The sequence below is a fragment of the Macrobrachium nipponense genome, chromosome 45 (genome assembly GCF_015104395.2).
Source record: "Macrobrachium nipponense isolate FS-2020 chromosome 45, ASM1510439v2, whole genome shotgun sequence".
In the NCBI taxonomy this organism is placed as follows: domain Eukaryota; kingdom Metazoa; phylum Arthropoda; class Malacostraca; order Decapoda; family Palaemonidae; genus Macrobrachium; species Macrobrachium nipponense.
This window is the reverse complement of record NC_061105.1, coordinates 30,706,009-30,723,539: the sequence shown is the minus strand read 5'-3', so window position 1 is coordinate 30,723,539 and position 17,531 is coordinate 30,706,009. Positions and strand designations below refer to the sequence as shown.

Genomic DNA, 17,531 nt, shown 5'->3' with positions numbered 1-17,531 from the left:
TCAGGACTTATCCTCTAAAGGAATGGTTGTTTTCAAGATCTACTTCAATCTTTATCGGTTTTTAAGTTTTTTTAAAAATACGTTATTGATTCTATTGGGTTTGGAACTTTCTTGATAACGTGAATTATGGAATATTTTTTGTGCAATATTAGGATTGCAGGTGGATCCAAATTGATTTTGTTTAACGAAATGATATCCAGTTTGTGGTCTTTGCGTTCCGCAGCAGGGGATTTCCTGATAAAGTGAATGCGGCGCGCGCGCGCACACACATGCACGCACATATATTTATATATATATATATATATCGAGCTACAATGTCCTTTAATATCTAATTCGCTCTACCTCGGAATTAATATATTTTCATATATGCTTAACGAAGGGGAATTTTTTTTCTCTATAATAGATTTACCTGTACTTGGGCGCGAACGCAGGTACATTAAAATCCCAGGCACGTCAGGGAAGCTATACCACCCCACCACCGCGAGAGGATTAAAGGTTTATGCCGTCTCTCACCTCAAATACTTTCTCGCGCTGAAGTATTTGTTGGTTTGGAGACAACATCAACCCGCCTCGACTCCGGTAGTGTTAGTAGCGCTTTTGACAACACGTAGCATTTACATAAGTCATATCACATAAATTGACCTTTGTTAGATAATATCTGCATTAGTTTTTTTTTTTTTGCGCAAGTGAATAATTCACCAAATAATGGCCTACAGTGAGTATTAATAAAAATGCAAATGTATAAGAGATTAAGATGATATAATTCTTTAAAAGAATCTCTAGGCTGTGTTTAGTAATTTCCTCAAGTATTTTCGCAGTTTTTTTTTTTTTTTTTTTTTTTTTTATCTCATAACCTGCCATTCATACATCGTCATTTTGTTTATGCATTTTTGTGTACGATGGGCGTTCAATGATTTCTTCAAACCCCCCCCCCCCCCACCCACACACACACACACACACACACACACACAAACACACACACCCGGCACTCCAGCAAGGATCACTTCATTATTGTTCCCAAGGAATATCTCTCGAAAACGCCAAAGGAATAACGCTCGAAAACGCCAGTCCCCAATCAGAGGCCATCACCCTGTCAACAGACCCCTTGATCTCATTCTTGGTTACCTCTTTAAAAGATACGTAGATCAGCAGAAAATAGCAAAGAATATGATGATGGTTTACATACTGTTCAGATTCAGTTTTGTGTCAACTGGCGGCATCTAAATTAAGGACAACTCGCTAATGAAAATAGTGTGCAGTGATCAGGCCTACGGTATTGGCCATCTACTGGGCAGTGAGACGTTTGTCTTGCAAAACCATGGCAACCATTTGTTCATTGATAGCGGTTGTTTATGGATATCCCAACTGACCATCATCTGTGCTCTCTTCAGTAAGGAGATGATACCTTAAAAAGTGTTATTTGGCCATTTATTATTGCTATTTTTGTTTTGTGTAGAGGAACATTATCAGAGGCCAAAGTGGTAACTAAACATCAAAATAGTTAATTTTTGTTTTCTTTAAAAGAAAACTGTTGAGATGGTTTTGTCTGTTCGTCCTCACTTTTTCAGTCCCCCCCTCAAATATTAAAAAAAATACTGAGGTTAGAGGGCTGCAAATTGGTTTGTTGATTATCCACCTTCCAATCATCAAACATACCAAATTGCAGCCCTCTAGCCTATTCTATTTAAGGTTAAAGTAGTCATGGTCGTGCGTCTAGCAGCGCTATAGGTGCCAGCAACACAGGCTACCATCGGGCCATTGCTGAAAGTTTCATGGGCCGTGGCTAAGAGATTCATACAGCATTATACCCTGTACAGTAAACTCGATTGTGTCGAAAAAATTTCGGTGCATTTTTCCTTGTTTTCTTTTCCGTGTACACTTTCGAAAATTAAGCCTTCCATCGGTCAGGCAGTGTTGTTCCTCAATACTGCTGATAGTATGAGTGCCGAGTTTTTCATCGTTTCTCTGAGAAACAAACCATTGCTTTTCGTTTCCATTGTGGCCTCCTCTTCCTCTTCGAGCCTCTTCATTATTTGGATTCCCCATCCACTTCACGGATTAAGGGGGTTGGGAGAAGGGGGATGCGTTAAAACTCCAGAAAACGTTTGTCGGTCGATATCAGCATCAGTTCAGATCTAACCTCTTAGTACAGCATCCGGGAAGGAGAAAGTCTGTCTAACTTCGAAAGTTTGATAATTGTTGACAAACCCAGATTTTGACAGATTACTCAAATTCTACGTCCACTCTCTCTCTCTCTCTCTCTCTCTCTCTTTAGATTATACCCTTCTTACTATATCACTTCATTTCCTCTATCTTCTCCCATTTTCCTCTTTGATGATTATGTTTGTTTGTTTGTTTGGCTTCCATGAATATTTACGGGAAGCCTTTTTTTTATGTAGTGGCGTCTGCTTTACTTTCACGAGATTTCTATTTTTGTTGCAGATAATATTTCAATTTATTTTCCTTTGGCTAAATTTAATCGGGCGCTCAATCAATCAATCTGCTTTTCGTACCTGCTTTTGCTAGTATAACCACGATTTTTCTTGTTTGCTTGTAGGCAGGAGATTAAATATGAAGGTAAGTTCATTGTTATTTGCAGACATTAAATTTTTGTTGGGTGAAGCTGTTTCTGATGTTTCCAGTAAGTGATATGGATAGCTGATTCATAAATAATATGAGTAATTGTCGTCTCAAAACTAAAGATCATCGACACCGTTAGCAGAAAGTTTTAAAAGTATATTGGATGAAGATGTTTAGTCAGTTTAATCATAAACCAAAGTTTTGGGTTTAGGAATTGACGATGGTGAACTCTTAGAGATTGCTTCAACACGGTGGCATATATATAGTCGTTATACAAACTCTCATTGATTCCTTGTGTTCCATATTCTAAATTGATTTCCTGCCATTCAGAAAAGGGTTTCGCAGCAGCACGCAGCTATGTCGAGAATTCCTTTAGGGATTTTCTCGGTAACGATGCAGGAAACCCAGAGGTTGCTCTTGCACTGATGCAGAACTGCAAATGGAACAGCATTGGGAATACGCAATCATTTCGACAGTAGCAATTAATGTTAACAACAATCGCCACAAACTCCTGATGGTCAGACTATTCACTACTGAGCGGAGTCACTTTAGAGATCCCGTCTCGTTTTACATTTGGGATGGATTTGAGAGAAGGAAGGACCATTGTTTGTTCAAAATACCTTACCACAGCTTTGGAAATAGTGCTATTCACAGAGGCATTGCTCTCATAAAGAAAAAGACTATAATGAAAATACTCAACAAACGGTATATAATTTTTTTTTCAATCAAATTTTCTCAGTATATTACCCTTTATAGGACTTCAAAGTGTGGAGTCTGTGGACTGTTGTTTTCTCTTGTTCCTCCGCAACTGCGTGCAATAATTTTTAATTTAAGCTGTTTAAACTTCTTATTTTTTTCTGCACAATTAATATTAATCTTCTGAATTTATATACAAGCTTCGCGTGATGAGTTTTTTTTAACTAAAAAAACGTAGAAATTAAAAAGAATATATAATACATATAAATATATATATATATATATATATTATATATATATATATATATATATATATATATACATACATCGAGCTACAAATGTCCTTTAATATCTAATTCGCTCTACCTCGGAATTAATATATTTTCATATATGCTTAACTGAAGGCGAATTTTTGATGAAAGAGAATTATGATGAAAGAGAATCTTTGGCGAGAGAAGAAACTGATTTCATTAAATACCATAATAAAAAATCTCTGCTTTCTGTATGTATATATATATATGTGTGTGTATATATATTATATATATATATATATATATATATATATATATATATAATATATATATATTATATATAATACACACACATATATATATACATACATACAGAAAGCAGAGATTTTTATTATGGTATTTAATGAAATCATTGTTTCTTCTCTCGCCAAAGATTCTCTTACATCATAATTTGCAAGTGTTAATTTAGTTTAGATTTACTCAAAGTAACTTAAAACAGGCGATGTTGACATCGTCGTAGCTGTCCTCAGTTTTTTCAAAATGGCTATTTTCCAGTGTGGCCTACGGCAAGTACTGGTTAATTGCAGTACTTCATATGTAAGGTTTACATTGAATAAAGAATGTATTTCCATATTCTATAGAGTAATGTACAAGATGTCAACTAGGCCAGAGACCAAGGAGTTCAGGCAGAAGTTTGACGAAGCTTTGACGAAGCGTCCCGGTGTGTGGACACCTGGAGTCGTCATTATCTGTGCTGACAATAACGTCAACAATGCCTTCTCTGAGAAATCATGTTGACATTTTCACAAGGTTGTGTGGCCTACGTGACCAACCTAGTTTTCGTATGTTAGTTTGTATATCAAGCCAGTGTTTGCTCTCCTATGAGTAAACAAAATTTTATCTCAAGACTTCACCTTCTCCTCTTAGCTTAAAGACCTATCAAACCTTCTTGCATATATCCTGTGATGTAGCTAGTAAAATATAACTTATATTTTATACCATGAGTTTCAACGACTTAACCACACCAGAAAGAAGCTTTTTAACGAAACTTAGAAAATATCATCGCAATCAATGAGACTTAGCTAAGAAGGAGTGGTGTTTACCAACTGACATCTGCTATGCAGATCAAAAGAACAACTCGGTGCCTCGTTTGTAAATAAATACGAAGACACCCCAACACATGCTATTTCAAACACATTACATTTGTTCATTCAGTACTACCGGCTTACCTTCATCAGAGAGAGAGTGAACTCAAGCTGCTATCTTGCATATAACTAAAGAAATGGCTTCTTTATAATTATAGAATAACTATGCAGAAGAAGGTAAGTAGAAAAACAGTACGGATTAACATCTTATTACCTGAGTAAACTAAACTTGAATTTTTGGACTACGTATTATTATAACTTGTACTTGACAGTCAAGAAAACTTCAGTCTCTTAAGAAACTAAAACTTTAACGTGCTAATTAGTTCTTGGTTTGGATTTCTAATATTGTTCATGCTCATCAGATTATTGCAGCATCATTGAGCACATAAATCCTGTCATATATAACTTTCAATAGATAGCCTTTTAGACGATATTTATCATCGGGTTTCCTTAAAATATGTCTTAAAAAATGAAAAAGTCTTTCCATTGCAATTAATTCTTAATACTTATATGTTTTAATCATAAAAAGTAATGCTCTTTGGAGTTTATTGGACTGCATTCAGAGATGCTTGATACTACTCTAGTTAAGATAATGTGTATTCAGGAACTAGGGTGCATATAATATTTCAAATACTTTTCCTAATGAATTCATAAATTAAACTAATAATTTTTGTGCAATTTATGTGTGAGTGTACAGTGTAAATGTATTAACAGTTGTATATGCATTTACTAAAGCAAGCATAAATTAACTTTATTGATATACAATATTCTTTCACAAATATATAACAGGAGAGGTCAAAGATACCGTGTCTCAAAGTGTAATTATTTTAAAGGAATGTGCGTAAGGTATTTGTATAAGTGTATGAAAGATCCATAATTCAAAGAGTTCAACGTATGATAGTATAGGATACGGGAATAAGCATAATATATATGAGGTTGTGCTGATCACTGCATTCGTACCATAAAAGAGTAGGTAAAGGAGTGAACATGTCAATAAAAATGAAAATAAAATATAAATAATTTTACCAGGCAGGAGCAAGCAAGGGAGATGAAATTCAAGTTCAAGCATTGGCATGGCTGTACAACTGTCAGAGGAAGTTCTTTTGTTTATAGAGAATTAACCCGTTGCTGAAATTGGTTTTGCCACCATGCGCAAGGCTACTTAATTTTTTGTGCATCTTGGTTGCAGATGTGACCAAAAGAATGAATCGTTTGTTGGTGATCGATTACAAAGATATGATGTAGAATTGCTGATGAGTGGGGTGTGGAATTAGCTACCTTATTCTAAAAATCAGTGCTGAAAACTAGAAGTTTCACATTGTCGCATTAGATTAGTGTGTCGCCAGTTAAGGTCTTTGCTCCCACAACATCCTATTTAGTAGAAATTTCTGGAGCCCGAGCGTCTGAGGCAAAATATTAATGTGTGTGTGTGGCGTGGCCGAATGATGCAGTAAGATCGCAGGGGGGCTAGTTCCGTCAGTGCACCTCTTTCGGTACAATGTAGGCATTACTTAAGGTTCTTTGCAACGTCCCGTCGACCCCTAGCTGCAACTACTTTCATTACATTTTACTGTACCTCTGTTTATATTCTCTTTCTTTCATTTTTACTGTCCACCCTCAAAATAATTGTTTCATAGTGCAACTGCCAGGTTTCCCTCCTGTAAAACAACCCTTTCAACCTTTTTTACTCTTCAATTTCCGTTTTTCAGCTGAATGGCCGTAGTTGCCCCAGTGCTTACCATAATGCCAAAAATCTATATAAATCAAATCAAACCTTTGTGGTCGCCACAGAGTGCCGCTACAGTGGCTTAAGCCACTGAGTGGCGGATTGTCGTTAGCCACAGTGGTTCGTTTATGCGGGTCAGTGGATTGTGACAGACAACGAACGAGACATATAGCGTAGGATATTTTCTTTTAAACATACAGAGTTGAATTCCAGTGTCGTTTATGTATTATTAATTTCTTGCTGATATTTTTGTATAACCTGAAATACGAAATATCAGCAAGAAATGAATAAATAAAATGGTTATTGGAGTTCAAATCTGTATGTTTGAAAATTAAGATACAAAAATGAGCCACTTACCCTGCTGTTCTTTGTTGGTGTATATCCTTCTTCTCTCTTAACTACGTGCAGCCACTTTCCTTTCATGTTTTTCGTCCTTAGGGAAGGAAAATGCACAAACTTTTGCATTCTTATCGTAATTCCCTCGACAATGAGGCACACAACACTTGTTTGGCATTATAAAGCAGTGCAGAAAGGAAATATAACTCGAAAAAAAATTACGTAGTGACCCAGTCCGAGGTTAGTGGAATACTGATTCATCTCAGTGATGATGCCTGGGCGATCGCCTCACCTTGATGACGTATGTAATCTTTTTGGGTTCAGTGGCCAGGCTTCCTCTATAGGTGGCCGTGGTCAGTGGCGACGCTTAGTGTCGGGGATCGGCGACAGCTCGCCACAGTCACTTGCCACAGACGGTTGTGTGCTCGACATAGATTATAAACAATGGACACCTATGGGAAACCACACCCCCGCCACTAAGTGGCCCGTGTACTCGCAGCCTAAAACCAGAAGACTTTACCCTTCCTGGATCACCACTTTTCAAGAGGGAAGCCTCGAACTGGTGAATATATATATGTATATATGTAAATATATATATGTATATATGTTTATATATATATATATATATATATATATATATCATATATTTGTATGTATGTATGTGTATATATATATCGAGCTACAATGTCCTTTAATATCTCATTCGTAGAGCGAATTAGATATTAAAAAAGGACATTGTAGCTAGATATATGTATATGAATCACGGAAATGTGATATGACTTATGTGTGTGTATATATATGTATGTATGTATGTATGTAGTATGTATGTATGTATGTATGTATGTATGTATGTATGTATGATGTAGTATGTAGTATGTATATGTATGTATGTATGTATTAGTGAAGCCACTGGGAAAGTTTAAAAAAGAAAAGACAGTGCCGAGTATTTTCGTATTAAACCCTGTATTAAACACATCTTCGGGGCGCAAAGAAATACAGAACACAAAAATTAGTGACTAAGAAAGCTCTCACAAAAGCAGAGTGAAAAAAAAAAATAAAAATATGTATAATAAGGCCATTACAAATGCAAACAATATTCGTCTAGATCACCCAACCAATCAACACCCCAACAAGTCAAAAGAAAGAGAGCAATTGCCCAGTGACACCATTACTTGCATAAAAAAAAACTGACTACTTGTCAACCAGTTCATAAAAGAACTAAATTCTCAATTATAAATAGTAACAATAATAACGTCGTCACTAACAACATTCCTAAAAAGACATCACCAATAAACGAAAATGACAAATAATATTAAAATAACTGAATGAACAGGAATTTCAACAAGAAATACATAAAAAGGAATTTGACTAGTATACAAAATTAAAGGATAATATTAAAACTCTTCACTATTTTATCTATGATAAGATCGTCTAATTTGTACATACCAGGGCTCAAATTTATAAGTTTTCCAGAATACGTCTTTATAAAGGCAGATTCAATTATATTCCTACTAATATAATCGTTACAAAATAAAACTTCTTTTGCTTCTGTCCAATCAGTCGCATGGTGATGATTACTAAGATGAAGCTTTTATAAAACGATGAGGAACACTTGCGCTAAAAGACTTTAACATAAATCCATAAACAATCCCTTTACTGATATTAATATCCTCATTTGACAATTTACCATAATTTTTCTGAACTGCAAAATGATTTCGCTACTTCAACACAGTTGATGGTTTTCGTGAAAGAAAAATCATTTAATGGTCGATCCGACAAATTAATCACAAAATCATTATTGGCGTTACGAGTCCACACGCTATTTCTAATAAGATATTTTAATTTTCCATTCAATTTTCTATCCAAATTATTACGCGCCCACCGTAGCTTCCTGTAACAATAATCCAGAAGAGAAATCTTCCATTCAAACGATATTGCTTGATGAAATGCCCGACGATTACACTGAAGAATTTTTAAATTTTCAGCCACTTCTATTTTGATTAGCAATATACTTCTCGAGTATCAGACGAAGAAAATCATCAAACGGTCGGTCCGAGGGTTGCAGCAATCTGCGAGGGACTAGACTGCGTAGTGTCACATGTTCCTGGAGGCAGTTTTGCAAGAATCGTAGACGAAGTTTTTGCTTATGGGCCTTAAACAACGAAGAACAAAAAGCCATCACAAACGGGGCAAGGGCAGGATAACAGGCAGCAAAGTGGTAGAGTTCACTGGGAAAGTTTAAAAAAGAAATGTGTATTAACACATCTTCGGGGCACAAAGTAATACATAAAACAAAACTAGTGGAAGAAAGCTCTTACAAAAGCAAAGTGAAAAAAACTGTATAAGGCCATTACAAACAGAAACACTATTCGTCTAGATCACCCAACCACTCAACACCCCAACAAGTCAAAAGAAAGAGAGCAATTGCCCAATGACCCCATTACTTACAGAAAAGAAAAAAAAAACTGACTACTTGTCAATAATAACGTCACTAACAATTACTTAAAAAGACATCACCAGTAAACGAAAACGACAAATAATATTAGAATAACTGATTGAACAATAATACCAATAAGAGATACATAAAAAGGAAGTTGACTAGTACGCCAAATTAAAGGATAATGTTAAAACTCTTCACTATTCTATCTAAGATAAGATTGTCTAATTTGTACATACCAGGGCTCAAATTTGGAAGTTTTCCCTAATATGTCTTATAAAGGCAGATTCAATTATATTCCTACTAATATAATCGTTACAAAATTAAATTTCTTTTGCTTCTGTCTAGTCAATCGCATGGTGAAGATTACTAAAGTGAATAAAAAGAGCACTTAAAGTCTGTCCTGTTCTAACCGAATATTTATGTTGGTTTAATCTAGTAGCCAACTCTTTTCTAGTTTGGATAATGTATTTCTTATCGCAACTTTTACAAGGAATTGTATAAAGGCAGCAGTTAGATGCATGGACTTGTAATATTCGGTCTGCCTATAAGGGAACGTTGTATCTGTTCTTTATTCACATTTATTCTTCAACTGCTGTTAAACATATGTTGTTGTCATCCTCTGTTGTGTTATAACTTTGTTTAAACACTTGATTTGTGAGGGAGATGTTGAGATTTTATGTTACTTAACTGATAGGTTGACGTAAATATGCTGTCAGTTATGTATGCTAATGCTATTGCTCTCTCTCTCTCTCTCTCTCTCTCTCTCTCTCTCTCTATAAATATATACATATATTATATATCATATATATATATATATATATATATATATATATATATATAGTATACACACACACACACACACACACACACATATATATATATTATATATATATATATATATATATATATGTGTGTGTGTGTGTGTGATTACGTACATTACACACGTAGCCGTGGACATCATATGCGCGCATGTATAATTAGTCAAAGAGGTGCAATACACCTTTTTTTTCATTACAAGGCTCATGCCATGTATTGATAAAAACAAGCCAAAACGAAGTGATTTCTATCAGTAATTGTAGTGATTTTAATTTTCAGGATAACTGGCTTTGCAGTCACTGCAAGACTACCATCAACGAACTGGCAACACCTCTCTTTTCCCCTTTTTTTCATTTCTCAACTTGTGCAAGAGGCTTGGCTCATAGACGGTAAGTACCTACAGCATTTTGTGATTCATGCGAGTTGTTTTGTGATTGTTTTGCCTGCTTTTGTATTGTGGTTTCTGTAGACAAAGTTTCTAAGTAAAGCTCCGTGATATGGGGACAGTATTAGGTTGTGTGGCTATTTGTGGTTTGGCATTTTCTTTGAGATCTCCTAAGGGCAATACTTTGTCTTGTTCACCTAGTAGGCTTTGCATGTGCGTGTTATTTTTAAATTGTATTTCAGATTTACTATCTTTTAAAGGGCTAAGCTTTTTATTGGGGGTTGTGGGGTGGGAGGGGGGCGTTTGGGGAATTCATCCTAACACTGTTGCATTTGTATTGCCACAGTTAAAAGATAACACTGCTTCGGGAATAATCTTATTTGTTTGGCCTTCGTGCCTTCCTGGTTTAGTGGGTTTTCCTTGTTTTTACTTTGCCATCTATTAAAAACGATCTTTTGTTTATAATGTACAGTGATGCTCAAATCTCATGCGACATGAATCCATAGGATTTCGTTCAAAATTCACTAACTGGCAACCTAGCATGCTCCATATTTATCTATTGATTTTAATGCGAAACGCTATTATTGCATACAAGAAGGCCATATTATGTTTCATAAGAGTGATATCTGTCATATACAGTGGTACCTCAACATACGAAATCCGTTCCGAGGTAGCCTTTGTAACCTGAGCTTTTCATATCTTGAACCGCATTTTGCATTTAAACTGCCTAATTCGTTCCAAGCCCTACAAAAACACCCCAGTAATATTATAATAAAGCTAAATTGACCAATAAACAATGAAATACAACAATTTGGACCATTCAATACCTAACTTAATACATACTACTAATATGTACTACATAGCACCTTAAATAGTGTATTAGTGTACATGGTATACAAGAAATACTGTACGTACATACGTACGTATGTAGTAAAATGTGGAACCTTACCTTTTGAGTGAGGCTATCTCTGAAAGTGGCGACAGAGGAGGAGGACAAACGGCAGAAAACTTGTTAGTACGTACACTTAACTTTACGAAACACATTAAAAAATGTCAGAAAACATAGACTAAACTTTATGAAACACATTAACAAAACCGTAACACTTAACTTTACAAAAAACTTTAAATTGAATTTTTTTTTCTTTACTTTGATTTTACTTTTTTTGTTTTTTTTTTTCACAAAATTTCAATTTCTTCACCACTTTCAACTTTGTTTTTTCGTAGTATCAATTGGATCTTCCTTTTTGCTTACTCCTACTAAAGGCCTCTTTAAAAAATAACTATCCAAGGAAGATTGCTTCTGCCTACTTTTCACAATACTCCTGAAACGACTCAGGCAAACGTCATCGAAATGCGCAAGCATATGACCTGTGTAAGCCTTTTCGGGGTGTGTCTTTTCTATAAATGATTGCACCTTATGAAAAGCAGCTAGAGCATCCTTAATTTCTGCCGTTGTCATAGGGTCGTCGTCCTCCTCCTCGCCGCTGCTACAGAACTCTTCTTGAACAACGTTATGTTGCATGGCCTCCAACTCCTTCAGGCCATCCGTCGTAAGCTCCTCTTGGTACTCCTCGAGAAGATCATTGATATCGTCCTCGTCGACGACCAGCCCCATGGACTTGCCGAGTGCAACGATCTCTTCAAGATCTGGTTGCGATACAGTTTCAGGATCGTCAACTGTTTCTGAAACTGCACCAGCTTCGCCCACATCGAATCCCTCGAAGTCTCTGGCGGATACGGCATCAGGCCAGAGTTTCCTCCACAAAGAATTCAAGGTTCGCCTCGAAACCTCCTGCCAAGCTTGATCAATGAGTCGGATGCATATGACGATGTCGAAATGCTCCTTCCAAAATTCACGCAAGGTGAGGCTTGTGGTATCGGTGATGTCGAAACATCTCTTGAAAAGATGTTTCGTATACAGCTTCTTGAAGTTCGATATCACTTGCTGGTCCATGGGCTGGAGGAGAGGGGTGGTGTTAGGCAGAAGATAAAGAACTTTGATAAAAGAATACTCTGCTAGGATATCTAACTCAAGGCCAGGAGGGTGAGCAGGGGCATTGTCCAACAACAGCAGACATTTCAGAGGGAGGAGCTTCGTTTCCAAGAATTTCTTCACTGTCGGGCCGAAAACACAGATTTACCCACTCGGTGAACAAAAGTTTCGTTACCAGGCTTTCGCATTAGCCCTCCACATCACTGGAAGCTTCTCCTTTAGCACTTTGTGGGCCTTGAAGGCTCGAGGAGTCTGCGAATGATAGACAAGTAGGGGCTTCACCTTGCAATCTTCACTGGCGTTCGAACAATGTGCGAGCGTAAGCCTGTCTTTCATAGGCTTATGCCCGGGTAGCTTCTTCTCTTCCGTCCGACGAGGCATTTTTTCCAAAAAAGGCCAGTCTCATCACAATTGAAGACTTGCTGAGAACTGTAGCCTTCGTTGATGTCATCTCGTTGAATGTTTTATTAAAGGCTTTGGCTGCTTTCGTGTTCGAGGTGGCTGCCTCCCCATGCCGCACCACCGAATGGATGCCAGTCCATTTCCGGAATTTTTCAAACCACCCATGAGAAGCCTTGAAGTCTGGGGTTGGCATCGATGTCCCTTCTCCTCCGTCGTCTTCGGCCTGGGCAATCAAATCACCGAAAATAGCGCTGGCCTTGTGGCATGTTTGCCGTCTCGGTTATCGTATTGCCAGCGATTTCTTTGTCTTTTAGCCAGACAAGAAGCAGCCTCTCCATCTCGTTGTGCACGTGGCTCCTCTTGCTAGACAAAATAGTGACGCCATTGGAAGGTGTAGCTGCTTTGATGGCTTCCTTCTGCTTAAGGATGGTGCCTATCGTCGACGGATATTGGCCGTATTCCTTAGCGATCACACTCAACCGGTTCATATTTTTTAATGATCTCCATCTTCGTCTCCATAGAAAGCATCCTCCTCTTCCTGTAAACTTCAGCAACTTTCTTGGGACCCATGACTATGTATATACTGTACCTAATTTTTATACTAAAACTTAATTGTGTGAGAACTTTCGTACTAAAAGTTCTCACACAACACGATAAAGTAGTACTGCAACGAAATCACTATCTAATTTACGTTAATAAACGAAATCGTATAGAACGAACAAATTTTGCATGCGTACACAAATGATGCTGCTTCGGAGTGACCGAAGAACGCCTCTACATAGATGCACGATGGGAGAGATGCTGACCAAATAGAAGAGCAGGATCTTATGGCAGTGACTAGCATCAGGAACCAATGGGAGAGCGGGAGGATGGTGGCAAGTCTGCTCAGTTGGCGGCGCGCGAGTTTTAAAATTGTTATCGGTGGTCTGGGCCAATCTCAGGACTTTACAGCAACATCCTTTCGTAACCTGAACTATTTTCGTATGTAGAGCCAAAAAAACCTTCATATTTGCCTTTGTAACTTGAATTTTTTGTTAGTTGAGACTTTCGTATGTCGAGGTACCACTGTATTTCAAAACTGTAAGAAAATGTCACGTGTAGCCAAATTTCAGAAAAAACGCTTACAAAACATTTTCAAAACTTTCGTTCACTCATCGCTGAAGCATTTGATAAAAACGAAGTCTTCATCAAACCATAGTTCAAATGTTAAATAAAAAAACAAAAAAAAATTTCATAACATTGATATTGCTTCCAAAGCAAGCATAAAATTTGAAATAGTTCTATTTAATTGCTTTTACACCTCAACGCTGAAAAAATGTATATACAAAAGTAGAATGAGCCTGCCAGTATCAACGTGTGAGGGGAGCATATGTGACTTATCATTAGTGTCGGTGCAACAAGCCCCACCTGGTGTAACATCATAATACTTATGATATTTCGATTAATAGCCATCTTCTCCATATAGTCAAAATCATCATCTTTTATTGTTCAAAGAACAGGTAATCTCTATGCAAATAAAATCATTAGTAACAGATAACATCTCAGAAACCTTAGATTGTTTTTCTAGGCCTGTAAATCATTTTGCAACATACAGGCAGCTTAAACACAGCCTAAAACGTCCATATTCAAAGGAAATTGGTTGTAATTTATATTCGTATTGTATTCCTCAAAGAACAGGTAATCTCACAAATAAATTCATTAGTAACAGATTACATCTCAGAAGGCTTAGATTATTTTTTTAGGCCTATAAAACAGCCTAAAACTTCAACATTCAAAGAAAACTGGTTTTAATTCATATTCCTAGTTTGGAAATGTTATCAAGTGTTTAGCATATTAGGTCTACTGTCATAATTGCAACAGACGTAGTTATGTTGACCAGTCTGAGGAGTATGGCAAGTGCGTTTTCATTGATGGTACCACTAACCTTATCACGCTGCACTTTGAACTAAGCAAAGAAAAAAAAAAACGGATTACGAATTTATACCAATGCATAAAAGGGATCATACTTTGTATAACCATATGGAAAATACGGCTAGCCGTGAATTCGCAAACTTTTCGACTTGTATGACAGAGAAAAAAAAATTTAACACTACTTGGCAACGTCACGTTGAGTCTGAGAATCTGAACTATACAAAAAGAATCATGTCGCATGAGATTTGAGCACCACTGTACAATAGCTGTTGCTTCGTTCATGAAAAAATGTTTTTGTAAAACGTATAATAGTATTTGGTGGCCAACGGCTGGGGGTAAAGTTTGGTTGTGTTAGGTTAGGTTAGGAACGGAGATATTATTAAAACAAGCATTCTATATATATAAATATATATATTATATATAATATATATATCTATATACATAATTGAAAGTTGCTTACTCACCTATTAAGCAATATAGTCTGTCCCAAAATTTTGTAAATAAAAGGAAATATGGAGCAGCATAATATATTTATTATATTTCAAAAGAGTACGATATTACTGTACTGCATTTTTTAGTCGTATTTTATAACAATGTATTTTATAATCGGCTTACGATCAGCTTATGAAAGACTTCGGATGGCGTTTCATTTTTTTTTTAAACCTATTGCGTTGCTACGTGAGAGAGAGAGAGAGAGAGAGGGGGAGAGTTACATTTTCAAATTTTATTTTTCGCTTTTAATTATTTTTCCTATAACGGAGAACAAGATTGTGTATACATATATTTATACTTGCACACATACACCCATAAAAGTAATGCTGAATATCTAAAGCATAAGGTAATGGCATTTGTAATTTTTTGAAAGGAACGGTAGGGAAGACCATTTGTTTTATACATTGTTATATATATGTATATGTATATATATATATATATATATATATATATATATATATATGTGTGTGTGTGTGTGTGTGTGTATGTATATATATATAATATATATATATATATATATATATAATATATTATATAAGCGAATTCCACCGGAAAAATGAGTCAGAAATCCAAGCGCTTTCGTCTTTACTCAGACATTGTCAAGGAGTTAATGAAGTACAATTGGAAAAGTCTCGGGTACAACACAGATCAAGAATACCAGATGGTTAATTGTCAAAAGGGTAAAAAATTAAAAGAGATAATCCAGGATTATCGGATATCACACGGTCACAAACCTAAACAGATTGACCCTACCGAAATTACAAAGTTTCTTTACAGTCAAAACATGTAAAAACTGAATATAATTAATTTTGTTGCTTATATTTATCTACAAATTTTTTTCATTATGAAGGCATCAAGTTTAAATAAACCAAGACTTAAATTTAGAACATTTCTATTATTTGACTTGATGAAACAAGATTCATTGATATTCCTTTAACTGTGTCATTACATGGGATTAAGGCTCTTGCTTGACTCCAGTTAAAAGGATGGTCTAAATCTCTCATATGTACAGAATAATGGCATTCGATATTTGCCCAGTTTGTTCTCACCGAATATTGATGCTGTTTGAGACGTTGTGAAAGAGATTTACCGTTTGTCCGGTAATAGACTTTATCACACTTTTGGTGCAAGGAATATCATATATGCAGCCTGGAAGATCTTTAGGAGAATTTTGATTACTAAAGTCTTGACGTTAATTTTCCTAAAGATCTTCCAAGCAACAAAATTAATATATTCAGTTTTTACATGTTTTGGACTATAAAGAAAACTTTGTAATTTCGGTTAGGGTCAATCTGTTTAGGTTTGTGACCGTGTGATATCCGATAATCCTGGATTATCTCTTTTAAATTTTTACCCTTTTGACAATGAAACCATCTGGTATTTTTTGATCTTGTGTTGTACCTGAGACTTTTCCAATTGTACTTTATTAACTCCTTGACAATGTCTGAGTAAAGACGAAAGCGCTTGGAATTCTGACTATCATTTTCCTGTGGAATTCACTTATTTGATGAAGTCACGTGCATCTACTGTGATTTTTTAAGAAGCATATATATATATATATATAATATATATATATATATATATATATATATATATATATATATATATATATATATATATATATATATATATATATATATATATATATATATATATATATATATATATATATATATATATATATATATATATATGTAAAAATTTTAAAGCTATAGAAACTTGAACTGGGAAATGTCTCCGACTCAGTTGTTGTAACATTTATGAACACTTCTTCTGACAAACTTATGGTGTAGTTTCCTAGACAGTCCATAGGTAGTGTTACGAAAAACGACGGAACTAATTTTTCTTTATTTTTATTCTTAGGACGAGGCGAATATTTTCTAATTTAAGTAAGGTTAGAGCTGGAATGACTCCCAAGATCTCCTATGAGGGGGACTACCTCCCCAGTATGTTGCCCTGGGGGACCGCTTCCCCACCTATTTGTTCTGAGGGATTGCTTCCACAGTGTTTGTCCCTCCCTGGGGGATCGTATCCCGAACTTTCATATATGGGGATCTCCTCCCCAGCATAGTACATGTGGGGAGTGCCTCCGTACCTTTTTTTAAGGGGCTCGCCTCCCCAGTGTTTGTCCCTGGCGGTTTCCCCGCCCCCAGCTTTCCTATATGGGGGACTGCCTACCCAGTATGTTACCCAGTGAAGGCAACCAGAAGGCAGTGACAGAAAAAAAGACCTCCCCACTTTTAGGAGGGGCAATCTTTGGAGGACGTCTACTGAGAAGCAGAGGAAGCAGAGAAGGAACAGCATGAAGAGGGTGAGGTTGTGAGCCTCACCAGAGCCGTGGGGAAGAAAGGCTTCAGA

The 17,531-nt window shown here is 36.1% G+C and overlaps 1 long non-coding RNA gene across 1 annotated transcript in view; it reads left to right on the top strand.

Annotated features, from left to right (window-relative positions):
• Positions 1-10,350: 10,350 nt before the first annotated feature.
• LOC135214464 (uncharacterized) overlaps positions 10,351-17,531 on the top strand; it is a 58,952-nt gene continuing 51,771 nt past the window's right edge. Inside the window, exon 1 of the long non-coding RNA XR_010314346.1 lies at positions 10,351-10,379. This is a non-coding gene — a long non-coding RNA (uncharacterized LOC135214464). The remainder of the gene's footprint in view (positions 10,380-17,531) is intronic.